Source organism: Equus przewalskii, chromosome 12, assembly GCF_037783145.1.
Source record: "Equus przewalskii isolate Varuska chromosome 12, EquPr2, whole genome shotgun sequence".
In the NCBI taxonomy this organism is placed as follows: domain Eukaryota; kingdom Metazoa; phylum Chordata; class Mammalia; order Perissodactyla; family Equidae; genus Equus; species Equus przewalskii.
The window spans coordinates 17250101-17264212 of record NC_091842.1 but is presented as its reverse complement, the minus strand read 5'-3'; the positions used below and the strand labels follow the sequence as shown (position 1 = coordinate 17264212).

General features: G+C 38.0%; 1 protein-coding gene across 11 annotated transcripts in view; it reads left to right on the top strand.

Moving 5' to 3' along the window:
• CALN1 (calneuron 1) overlaps positions 1-14112 on the top strand; it is a 521792-nt gene that overhangs the window by 222728 nt on the left and 284952 nt on the right. The gene's annotated exons all lie outside the window — the stretch shown is intronic.

Here is a 14112-nt window from a genome sequence, read left to right as displayed (position 1 = left end):
TAGCAGCATTGTAAGGCTAACATTGAACCTGTTCTCATTAATTTTTTTAAAAAGCGAGTCATTTGAAAACATCCATACTCTTATCTATGGTGAGCAGTAAATGGTTTATGACAAACTTCCCACCTGATCCTGACATGCTGGCGTGCTACAAGGTTGTGTTCACAAACAGCAGCTCTAATTCATGAGGCTCTGAAGAATAGGGAAGGTGCTTTATGTGTCTTTGTAATCCAGCCACCTTGCCCGTGCCTGGTACAGAGTAGGGATCCGATAAAGTCTCACAATATAGATATATTGAATGAGCTGAATACTTGTGTTCTTATTGATCATTTTTATGTGAGAATAAGTGTAGCTTTCATATATTTGTAGATAAAAGTTATAGAACTCCTTACTGTGAGCTGGGTGGTGTGCTAAGTTCAAAGACTAATGGGTTATCATAAGGACTCGGAGCCAGCCACAAAAAAGGGGCTCTGCTGCCCAAAAGAGAGTAATATAAGCATCAAAAGGAATAATAAATGCAATTCATAGGAATACATTGGAAAAAATTATATAAGTACATATCTATCTATCTATCTCAACATGTTTCTACCTACATACATTTATATATAAATATATAAAATACAAATGTATAAAATCTATAAAAATAAAAATATATAAATATGTATATAAATGAGATACTTGCATCAAGCAAGGGTCATCCATGGAAGAAACCATTAGATGAAAGGTTAATGAGGAACTTTGTAATGGAAATTTCAAGATTTCACTGCCTGTATCTGTTGATCGTCACTATAATTGAGAGATCCAGATATTTTGGGCTCCTGATATGAAGCAACGTGAAGCTCACAGCACCAAATATGAAGTTGTCTTCCAAAAAACTTAATATGAATCTAATCAAGCCTCTAAACCCAACTTCCATTTATAGGAAATCTGAGGGACAGAGGAACAAGTTGAATGACATCATAAAGGCTTCCAGAATATGGGTGTCTAGGAGAGACTCACTGTTTTCCTTTACTGTCACTCTACTAGCATGTTCACAGCACTTCCAACACCAGATGTGTGGGTTTATTCCCACATCAACTAATTCTCCAGCACCACCCAGGAGTCCCACAATTCAATTCACTTCTGACCCTATCTACTGGGAGTTCGTGTCGGATTCCATAGATTAAGGTCCCAGTTCCACAAGATTGCCCCCACTTTGGATAACAATAGCAAGCCCCAGCTTGTCTCCAGTACTTCTGTCTGACCAGCCATAAATCAGGGTTCCCACAAGCCCCTCCTTGGGTTCAAAAATTTGCTAGAACAGCTCACAGAACTCAGGGAAACACTTACCTTTACCAGGTTATTATATAATAAAGGATATGGTAAGGATACAGGTGAACAATCTGATGAAGACATGCATAGGGTGAGATCCAGAAGGGTCCTGAGCACAGGAGCTTCTGTCTCTATGAAGTTGGGGTGTGTCATCCTGGCATGTGGATGTATTCACCCACCTGAAAGCTTTCCAAATTCTGTAGTTTGGGGATTTTTATGGAGGCCTCATTATATAGGCATGACCTATTTCCAGCCCTTTTCCCCTCTCCGGAGAATGGCGGCTGGGGCTGAAAGTTCCAAACTTCTAATCATGGCTTGGTCTTTCTGATGACCAGCCCCCATCTAGGTGCCCACCAAGAGTTGCTTCATTAGAACAAAAAATGCTCCTAACCCAGGAAATTCCAATGGATATAGGAGCTCTGTGTCAGGAACAGGGTCAAAGACCAAATATTACTAGGAGCTAGCGTCAGAGACCAATCTATGTATTTCTTATTACTTCACGGTGGAACTGTCTACAGGACAGGTGGCCTAGTTTCTGTAACAAGTTAATGGCTTGAAAAGAGTAGGAGACAGGGAAGAGGGTGGTGGGTGCTAGATGAAGACAGGTAATGTGTGAGCCTTTTGTTTGTGTCCTGATGTGATCATGTAAGATGACCTTGTGACACAAACAGGGAGATGGGATTATGGATGAGTATTAGATGATACAGAGGAATTATTGTCTATTTTGTTAGTGTGATAACAGTATATGGTTATTTAAGAAAAAGTTTGTTTTTTTTATAGATGTGCACTGAAGTATGTAGGTGTGAAATGATATGATGTCTGAGATGTGCTTTAAAATATTTCAGCAATAAAGGGGGGAAAAGGACAGAAGAAGCAAATGTGGCAAAGTCTTGAAAATTATTGAATCTGGATTATGGTTATGCGGGGATTCATTTTATTATCCCTGTAATTTTCAGCATGTTTGAAAACCATGTATACATATAGAATTATACATATACATGATATTTATTTTCCATTTCAGTCTTAATTTCCATGGTGGTAAGTTAAATTATCCATAAGTGTACAAAGAGACAAGACTCTCTGTTAGAGGAAACTTGCCAGTTCCGGTTGTCGGAAACCAGGATCTGCACTGGAATGTTTAATAGGATTGCCTAACCCTGTTTTGTTTTCTAGGGCAGATGTGTTCACCGGGGCCAGCCATTACTCTGAGTTAGAGTAGGGACATTCAAGAAAGTTTCTGTCCTTTAAAAAAAAACTTTTAATCTCAGGCATATTAGTCTTCATGCAAATGTTATTAATTACGGATGAAACTTGTTTAATCTTCAGAGCTGTCCTAGTTAGACATATAAATAGAGTATTTTTCTTCTCTACTTCTTTTTGTTATTGAATACCCTTGAAAGTCATAATGAGGAATATATTTTAGAGAATCTCTAATTCAGATCAACGTTTGACCCTAATAGTCCAACGGAGGTCTGAGTCCAACTAAAAGAACTTACTTGCGCTTGAGAAAATATCTAAATTTTACTCTTTGTTAATTTTAGTTTAAAAAAGTTACCAATTTTCATCTAGCATCTTGTTTGTTGCAGAAGAACCATATATTGTTTTGGAGTCAGTCTTTTAAAGTAAACCATGATACCTAAAGACAAAACAACTTAAAACATAGAAAAGCTCTGACTTCAGATTTTATCAAACAAATTTGATATAAAATATAAGATAAAAGCATTTCACGGTTTACTGCTTATTTTTTAATGAGGTCTAAATTTGAAAAACTGAGTTTTGCAGTCCCTAATTGAACTAGACATCTATGATGTGCTTAAAAGGTACTGACTATGTTAAAAATAAAATGAGAATACGTCACAGAACCATGTTCAAGTCAATAATCACAGGGCCTATGTGTTGGGCTTTCCTCTATTTGATCTCCTGCATGACGACTCAGTTTCCTCTATTTGATCTCCTGCATAACGACTCAGTGTGGTCCTTTACAGTGGCCACCCTTTCCATCACCTTTTCTTTATCAGAATTTCCCTTGAATATAGAGCTAAAATAATTCTCAGTGCTGACCAGGGCCTGATTTGGATTTGCTGGAAAGAGGTCTTCCTGTGCCTGACCCTACCTTTGTCTCTGAACCTTTGTTTATTCTTCAAGGATTAATATTCCTTAGCCCGGTACACGTTGGACTTTCTTCTCCCTCTGAATAGCTTACAGATTTTTCCATTGCACTTTCAGGATGTTATTTGGAAAAGCTAAATGCAAACACATCTCCCTATTATCCTTTGAAATTGGGGCCAGTGAGATCAATGAAATTAAAAATCCTCAGATCAAGCTGCTGACCAAATGAGCTGCCACCTTTCCTCTCCAAGAGAGAGCAGTTGGCTGGAAAACAAGTGGTTGGATCCTAGTGATTCCTTTTCTCACCCTTGCTCAGCACCTGGTGAAGGTGCTCATGAACACTGGCTTGTTCACAAAAGAGAGAGCTAGAGCGAAGACAAGAAAGAGCAAATAGCTTGGCTGCTGCACTGGCTGGAGTCCTGGGGAATGACTCTTCTTCCTGTAATAGTGTCAAATCTCCAGAAAATGTCCCATTTTAATATAAAGTTTGGCTTAAAGATTATGAACCCCAAGTTTCCCGAGCATAGTCAGAAATTCAGAGCAGAAACCGTGAGCTGCTTATCAGTCTAACATTGACCCTTCGGCCAGGCCTACAGGAGAGTCTTGTGGCAGCCTGGGAGATCTTATTTCTCTTTACTTTCCTTAAATGAATCTCCTCCCATGAGTATCCCCCTCCCTAAGTCAGGTTAATTGCTTGAAATAACAATGAGAAGAGCCCAGACAGCAGGGAGGAGCGGGTACTGTACCTCAGAGTGCTCACATCTTAATTGAATGAATGAATGAATGAATGACTTCTTGTAGTTTTGTCATGATGCTTAAGGTTTACACCCACACATCTCTCCAACACTACTTCAGCAGGAGATGAAGGGATGAGTTAGATGTCATGTGAGGATGGCTTTGAGAGTCAGCTGCCACAAATTACGATAGGTGTTTCCACTCAACCATGGGTGTTTGTGTTAACCTCAGACGTTATTCATGACAATATGAGCTTTTGAAAAGGAGCAAAAACAAAAATCATCTGTCTTAGGTGAAAGGGTTTCTAGACCAGAAGAAGGAAGGGGTCAGACACCAAACAGAGAGGGTGGAAAATTCCTCCTTAATTCCATCCTGACATTTTAATTTTCTTTGGGGAAAATCATCTGGTCAAACAAGATGACTTAACTTTGGGCTTTTCTAGCTCAACAACAAACAATAGGGAGCCTCTAGTCTTGCAGAATTCTAGAATCTTCAGGTAGGAAGAAGCCTTAAGGGTTATTTCTACCTTTCCAAAAATTTTTCTACAAAGTCCTAGTCTGCCCTGCTTTTCCATGAATGCCTCCAGCACCAAGAAACTCTCTCGTCAGCATGGCAGCCATTTTTATCTTTGGATTATTCTTTTTGGTTACGAAATTCTTCTTTATTTGCAGATGAATTTTGCTGTCTTCAGATTCCACCAATTTATCCTGGTCCTTGCAATTAGACTGCAGAATCAGACTCTTGCATTTGATGACCCACCAGACACCTGGTGGCAGTGATGATATCCCCCAAGAATCTCCGCTTGTTTCTCAGATGGAATGCTTTCTGGCCCCCTCACTCTCTTCTGAGTTTGCTCTTGTTTATTCTTATTTTAAAAAAAACACACGTACTGAGATATAGTTTACATAAAATAAACTGCACATAAAGTATGCAATTTGATGACTTTTGGCAGAGTAGACACCTATGAAACTAGCACTGTAATCAAGATATCAAAGATTTCTACCACACCCCAAAACTCCCTTATTCCTTTGCCAGTCCATCCCATCCTCTGTGCTCCCTTCTCCCTGCCCCCAACTGATCTGCCTTCTGTTACTACAGATTGGTTTTTATTTTCTAGAATTTTGTATAAATAGAATCATACAGTATATACTCTTGTGTCTGGCTTCTCTCTCTTAGCACAATTATTTTGAGATTCATCTATGTTGTTATGTATCATAGTTTATTTCTCTTTAGTGTCAAGTAGTATTCTATTTTATGGATATTCTACAACTTATTTATCCATTCACCTGTTGATGGTTTTTTTTTTTTTTTGCTGCTTTTTGACTGCTGTAAATAAAGCATTCTTGTACAAGTCTTTCTGTAAGACATATGTTTTCATCTCTCTTGGGTAAACACCTAAAAATGGAATAGGTGGTGCTATAGACTGAATGTTTGTGTCCCCTCAAAATTCATATATTGAAACCTAAGCCCCCATGTGATGGTATTTGGAGATGAGGCCTTTGTGAGGTGATTGTGTCATGAGAGTGGAGTCTCCATGAATGGGATTAGTGCCCTTATAAAAGAACACAGAGAACTCCCTTGGCCCTTCTGCCATGTGAGGACACAGCAAGAAGATGGCCATTTATGAACCAGGAAGCAGGCCCTCATCAGCCACTGAATCTACTGGTGCCTTGATCTTGGACTTCCAGCCTCCTGAACTGTGAGAAATATACTTCTGTTGTTTATAAGCCACCAAGTTTATGGTATTTTGGTTATGGTATTTATGGTATTTTGCTATAATTGACTAAGACAGGTAGCTTATACGGTGGGTAGATATTTGACATTTTAAGAAATTGCCAAACTGTGTACATTCCCACCATCAGTGTGTGAGATTTCCCTCAGTGTATGAGGTGCTCCAGATCTTTGCCAATACTGATATTGATAGTCTTTAATATTAGCCATTCTCCTGGGGGTGTAGCGCTTTGTAATTGTTGTTTTTATTTCTGTTTTCCTAATGACTAATGACACACATTTGGGTGTGTTTATTGGCTATTTGTATTTCTTCATTTGTGAAGCCTCTGTTCAAATTTTTTATTAGGTTTGTTTTCTTGTTATTTAACTATAAGAGTTCTTTAAATATTCTACATATAAGTCTTTTATCTGACATGTATGTTGCAAATATTTTCTCCCCTACTGTGGCTTGCCTTCTCATTTTCTCAATAGTAGCCTTCGAAGAGCAAATGTTTTATTTTTTATAAATGAAAGGTAGTAGTTTTTTCTGCTACAGTTCATGCTTTTTGTACCCAATCTAATGAATCTTTATCTATGCCAAAGTCAGAAAGCTTTCTACTATTTTTTTTCCTAGTATTTTGTAGTTTTTAGCTTTTATATTTAGGACTCTGGTCAGTTTTGAGTTCATTTTTATCTATCATATAAGGTAATGTTTGATGTTCATTTTTTTCCATGTGAATATCCGGATGTTCAAGCACCATTTATTAAAACAAAGACCAAAAACCAAAAAAACCCCTAAACTTTTCTTTTGCCACTTAAGTACCTTAGCACCTTTGTAAAATATCAATTGACCACATATATGTAGGTCTATTTCTTTACTCTTTTTTTTTTTTGGTGAGGAAGTTTGGCCCTGAGCTAACATCTGTTGCCAATCTTCCTCTTTTTGCTTGAGGAAGACTGTTGCTGAGCTAACATCTGTGCCAGTCTTTCTCTATTTTGTATGTGGGATGTGCAACAGCATGGCTTGATGAGCAGTGTGTAGGTCTGCACCCAGGATCTGAACCTGCAAACCCAGGCTGCTGAAGGGGAGCATGCAAACTTAACCATTACACCACCGGGCCAGTCCCTATTTCTTGACTGTTTATTCTGTTCCAGTGATCTATAAGGGTATGCTTTTTGATTACTGTGACTTTAAAATAAATCTTGAAACAGGATAAGTACTCTAACTTTGCTCTTTTTTAAAAAATTGCTTTGGCTTTTTCTAGATCTTTAGCATTTCCATATTCATTTTGGAATCCAAATGGTTAATTTCTATATAAAAACTTGATGGAATTTTGATAGGAATTACATTGAATCTGTAGATCAATTTGGGGAGAATTAACCTTAAGAAACTGAGTATTCCAATCTGTAAAGATGGTATATATCTCTCTTTATCTAGGTTTTCTTTAAGACCTAAATAATCTTAAATTCTAGCTTTCAATTTAAAGGTATTGCATATCTTTTGGTTAGATTTATTCCTATGTACTGCACTTTTAATTTTTTTAGTACTGCTATAAGTGGAATTGGTTTTTATAATCTCATTTTCCATTTTTTATGCTGCTATATAGATATACAATTGATTTTTTATATGAGCCTCATTTGCTGTGACCTTGTTAAATTCATTTATTAGTTCTAGAAGTCATTTTGTAGATACCTTGTAATTTTCTTTGTAAGCAGTCATATCATCTACAAAAAGGGACAGTTTTATTTCTTCTTTTCAGATCTTTATCTGTTTTTATTTCTTGCCTTATTGCAATGGCTGATACTTATAGTACAATTGTGAATAGCAGTAGTGAGAATGGGCATCTTTGCTTTGTTCCCAATTTTAGAGGGGAAAGACTTCAGTCTTTTACCATCAAGTATGATGTTAGCTGTAGGTTTTATCACAGTGAGGAAATTACCCACTACTCCTATTGCTTTGAGGTTTTGTCATGAATGGTTTTTTGATTTTGTCAAGTGCTTTTTCTGCATCTTTTGAAATAATATATGGGTTTTCTACTTTATTCTGTCAAAATGGTAAAATTCCCTTTATTTTTGAATGTTTGAAGCCTTATATTCCTGGGATAAGCCTTACTTAGTTATGATGTGTTATCCTTTTTATATATTTCTGTACATCGCTGGTTTAACTTGCTAAGATTGTGTTAAAGATTTCTGCATCTTTGTTATTAGAGTAGTAACTTTTTCACTGTAGTTTTCTTTTCCTGTAATTACTTTGTTTTCGCTCTAGTTCATACCTGAGCACCAAGTACCAGGCTGTGCATCTCTAGATAGTGGGCATCTTCTGCCTGTGAATGTTCTCTGTCAATGGTTGCTAGGAAGAAGAGACAAATGGTCTGAATGTAACTGAAGCACTTTCCTAGTAGACATCTCACATATCTTTATGGCATCCTTCACAGGAAAGGATAAACCTATTTTTACTCAGGGAAGTCTTGGAAAGCTAAGAGATAATGCAGCAAATCTTTGAACAGTGGCTGTTTAAAGCTCAGACTCTCTGGTTCAGCCTTTATACAGGGTCCCCACTCTCTGCCTGGTCACAGTCCAGCTGGGCTCTGTGGGTCTGCTCCCCTATAAATTTCCCGTTTGCTGATGATTCTGTTTGTGACTGTTGAAGAGTAGGGGAATAAACAAGGGCCAGCAGTCAGGGACGCTGCTGGGATGTCTCCTGCTCTTGTTCTTGTTCTGGCTGTGCTCCTTCATAGCTGTGTGACCTGTCACAAATTTCTTGATCTTTCTGGACCTCAATTTCTTTGTCTTTCAAATAGGATAATAATACATTCCTGGTAAGGTTGTGAGAATCAAAGATAATGTGTGTGTGTATAAATGATAACCTTTATTACTACTTCAGTAAACTCTCTGAACCTTAGTTTACTCATATGTAAGATGAATATAATAATGTGTGTAAGGCCACAAGTCCAGCTGGGCTAGGGCGGATATTGTGGCAAGAGACCGAAGAAATGACCCAGAGACTACAAATGGGATGTATAGGTTTACTGGGTCCTACTTACAGGAGCGTGCTCAGTGGCGGCTGGCTGGACGGAAGTGTGCACCAGCAACTGCCCCCCGAGAGAAGCTTGCTTAAGTAAGCAGAGTAACAAAGGCTGCATGCTTGCCAAAGGGCTGTCCTTGGTACGACCAGCGTTCCCAGAACAGTACCTCACATGAAGGGGCTCTGAGTCCCTGTAAGACGTGATGTTCTTCTTGTGGGATAAGGAAGGATCCAGGTTGGTGAGGCCCAGATCGTTACAAATCCTAGTAGCTGGGCTACCTGCCCAGAAGGGAGCCAGAAGGACATATGGTTGCAATGGGCCTGGGGGTTTCTGCTGAGCAAGCAAGGCCCAGGCCCTACAATGTGTAAAATGAGAATGATCTCTGTATTATTTTGAAACTAAAATGAGGTATCAGTGTCTAGTATGCAGTAGATCCTCAGAAAGTTCTTTCTCTCTTCTCCTTTCATACTTGACTTTTTAGACCTGGTTGTGGGCATCTATTTTGGAGGTCAACAAATTTGTAATAAGAACATACATGGCTAAATAATCTAGGTTTCCATATGTTTTTCATTTATTAATTTATCCATTCATTCAACAGCCATGTATTACAAATCATCTCTATATCAGTCACCATGAATTTAAGGAATGTATCTTAGGAGACTTTCGATAATTTGGAGGTCTACAGCTCTAGGTAATGGCTCTGAAGCTGGATTTGCTGGGAAGCAAGCTTGTCTTTTGGGGGTTGAGGTGACAAGTTTAAACCAGCCAATACCTAATCTTGATTATGTGAAGTCCTATTCAGTGTTCATCATTCTGTCTAAAAGTTCCCACAGGTGTGGGTTACAAGTATTTATTCTTAGCTCAATTAATTATACAGTTCATCTCAAATCTATGGTAAAATATAATAAATAGCTCTTCTCCTTTCTCTGAATAGTTCAAAGAATTTGGGTATATCTATATTTCTTAGTTGTTCTGAATCCTTGGTCAACATATGACAATGAGAGATGAATAAAATTCAGCTGCAAATTACTCAGGGACCCCATCTTAGAGCTTAGACTCTGGGGCTCTTCCTGTGCGGATGTTTTCTGTTCTCTGGGGGAAATGACAGAGATGATGCCACTGAACATGACATCCAGCCTGACATTCCTGAGACTGACTGAATTACTGAAAAATGGTCATGAACTTTTTTTATCCTTTTAAAGATTGTTTTGCAAGTGGTTGCAGCTGCTGCTCATCTGGTAGGCTTAGAGTGGGCCTCTGTGATTGAAGACTGAATGATGAGTGCTAAAAGAATATGAGATAGTTCTTAACTAGCTTCAGTTATTAAGGCCATAAATAGACAAGAGAGTGGAAGTAAATGGCAACAAAAGAACTAGTTGGAGGGAGAGTAAGGGTATAAACAAGAAGCCAGTGGGGGCTGTGGAGAGTGAAATTTACTTTTTCTGGAGCATTTTTCTCCTTCAAGTCCTTTTCATAAGAAGGAGATGCAATGTATTGAGAGTTCTGGTCCTTCATTAAATAATTATTTCTGTCCCACCACATTGAATAAGTGGAAATGTAGAGGAGAAGGTGATAAGGAAGATGTAGATGTCACTGTCTGCATCCTTGAAGAATTTATCATAAAAGGGACACAAAACATACCACTATGAAACCGGCAGGTGAAGGGTGCTATGGTAAGTTGTCCTGGCAAGTTTATAACAAAGGAAAATATGGTAATAGACTGAATTAGACTGGGAAGGAGTCAGAACACTATCCCTTTTTCTTTTCAAGTTATAGTGCATAAATCTGGTTTTGAAAATACATTGGAAGAGACAGATGGGCACAATGTCCAGTTTCATGCAAACATTATAAATAAAACATTTCTTGTAATCCTTGGAATTTTGCTTGGTGCATTTTAAAAGTTCTATATTTTAAAGCTCTGAGCTGTGGATTCACTGGAAAATGTAATTTTACTACTGATGCTAAATATAAATACATATCCATGTAATTTTATACAGCTTGAATAACTTTTTTATTTTTTCAATTTATTCACAGTCTACTTCACAAATAATCAACTTTTGCTTCTCTGTCCTGAAAATTATTGACTTGGTGGATTATCTTTGTGAATATGTCATCTCAGGCCCTCTTCTCAATTCATGATCCAAGTCACTCTTTGTTTTTTCTTCTTTTTTTGCAAAAAGAAACTGTGTTGAGAAAATGTCTACTTCTAATGTTAATTTCAGGGGAGAAATAATTTTGCTATCTAAAAATAATCACTGTACCCCCAAATCAAAGAAAATTGGTTTGTAGCCATTAATGTAGATTGTATAGTGTGACAACAAACCCCCATCTTACTGGACAATAATTCCTTTCTTAAGTTCATGGCTGTTGTGTTAGTATGTTGAGATCACTTAGGAAGTTATTATCTTTATTTACAGAATCCTGTCTTCCATATCCTTCCCTGACCATTTGTGCCAAGTGTCTGGCGCTTAGAATAATCAATTTCTATAGCTCCCTTGACGTGACCATGATGTTTCATAAATATTTCATAAATTCTTACAAATCTAGCCAAATTACTTGAGCCAGACTAAATAGGTCAGAAATTAGAATGTTTAGATCTCAAGTGGACCCTGTGGATAATTTTCTCCAACATTTGCCTTTAAGGGAAGGAAAACTATCCCGGAGAGATTAAGTGATTCTGCAAATTCACAGAGCACAGGAGTAGTAGTGTCAAAACTAGAACGCTCTACCCATTCTTAGTCTAGTACTCTTTTCTCTAATATACAATTTTAGCAGCAGCCCCAGATACTTAGTTGATTTTAACATGCTAACTGTTACTGTTTCTTGACTTTATCCTGGTGAAAGAGTTCCCATCTGAATTGGTAATGCAATGCGTATAAATCTCTTAGAACCTACTAAGCCATCAATAATGTTAGCAATTCTTACTTTTCTTCTCCTCCTCTTTCTTGTATTATCAACTGTTTTAGTTTTATTTTGATATCTTTATGCTAGAGGTTGCCAACAAACAGACTTAGATCTACTCATACCTTTAAAGAATACTTGGCATGTTTACAATTGATTTGCCACCCCCTCTGTTGCTCATCTTTCTCTCTCATTTGCTAGAACGATTAGGTAGGAGGAATAAAGTTGTTAGTTTTATTAGTTAGGAAAGCATTGGACAGCAAGTAGCACCAATCTTGATGAACAGTGGCTTACATCACAAAGACAAGTATCATTTACTTAATAAACAGTCTAAAGATGGACAGGTTATGGCAAGCACAGCAACATATTGATTGCATTAAGTCTTCAGGATTTTTCCAGCTTACCCTAGCTGTTGGCCTGTTGTCCTCATGTTTGGTGCTTCATGGTCTCAAGATAGCTGCTTAGGTCTAGGCATCACACAAGCATCTGAAGCATCAAGGAAAAGATGGGGGCAAAACATCTTCACTTCCTGAGATTCTCTGTTCTCGTTATGTATTTACTGGCCAGAACTCTAAGACATGGCCAGCCCTAACTGCAAGTGAGGTTGGAAAAGTGAGTATTTAGCTTTTCAGCCTCTGTAGTAAAGGATGGTAAAGGAGAAGGAAGTTAGGAATGATTGCTAGGTCAGCCAACCAAAAGGTCTGTCATAGGTGGCTGCCTGGCACAACACATGCCCCTTTCCCCTGTACTTTACCTAAAATGCGCTCAACTTTCTACAAAGAGACAACTCCCATGGCTAGAATTCTGTTTATTTGTAGGTGATTTTAAGTGTGAGTATGACAGCTAAAGATCTTTTTTAGACATCATTTAAAAAAATCTAATGATTCTTGTCTGTTCCTATGACTTTCTGGGTTCTGCTTTCTTAGACCTAAATTTATGCGCAGTTGCCTTGAAGAAATTTGAAAGAACAGGTTCTGGTGGGTAGACAGACACCATGCTGAATCTGTTCTTTGCTGCCAGGGTCTCCAATCTTATATCTTGGTAAGGTCTCAGATTCTTGCTTACACTTTTTTAAAGCTTTTTTTTTCTTTTTACTATCAATTTGGAAACAGTGAAATGCACAATGCTTCAGTGCACAATTTGATGGGTTTTGGTAAATGTGTGTGTCCATGTAACCCTGTAAACACATATGCCCATCTAACCACATATATTAGGTTCCTAGGGCTGTTGTAACAAAGTACCACAAATTGGATGGCGTAAAAAACAGAAATTTATTGTCTCACAGTTCTGGAGGCTGGAAGTCTGAAATAAAGGTGTTAGCAGGGCCATGCTCTCTCTGAAGCCTATAGGAGAGAATGCTTCCTTGCCTCTTCCTAGCTTCTGGTGGTTTCCAGCAATCTGGCATTCTTTGGCCTGCAGCTGCATAACTCCAATCTCTGCATTCATCATCACGTGATCTTCTCCCTGTGTGCCTGTGTCTTCAGATGGCTGTCTTCTTTTAAGGACACCAGGCATATTGGCAGTGGCCCTATTTCCAAATAAGGTCACGTTCTGAGGTACTAGGCATTATGACTTCAATATATATTTTAGGGGGGATGCCCATAATTCAACACATAACTCCATGTAATTGTATACACCTGTGTAACTATGTTACCCCATGACATATGTTACATATTGGAACACAGGTCAACAAACTTTTTTCTATAAAGGACCAGATAGTAAATACTTAATGGTTTGTGGGCCATACTCTCTGTTACACCTACTCAACTCTCCCTCTGTAGCACAAAAGCAGCCATAGACCATATGTAAACAAGTGAGCATGACTGTGTTACAATGAAACTGTCTTTACACAAATAGGAGGTGGGCTGGATTTGGCTAATGGGCCCTATTTTGCTGACCCTTGTATTAAAGCATTTCCGTCACCCCAGAAAGTTCCATCAGTCCCCTTTCCTATCCAAGCCTCACCTCCCACAGGCAAACATTTCGTGACTGTCTATCACTGGAGATTAATTTTTCCTGTATTTGGACTTCATATAAATGGAATCCTACAGTATGTGCTCTTTTGTGTCTGCCTTTGTTCGCACATGTCCATGAGATCCTACCATTGTTGTTATCCTACCAGATCCTGTTGTTATTTGTATCAGGATTATATTCTTTGTTTTTTACAGCTTTATTGAGGTATAGTTGACAAATAAAATTGTAACATATTGAAAGTGTACAACATGATTATTTGATATACACATACATTGTGAAATGATTACCGCAATCAAGGTAACACGTCCATTACCTCACAGTTACTTTTTTTTTTTTTTTAAAGATTTTA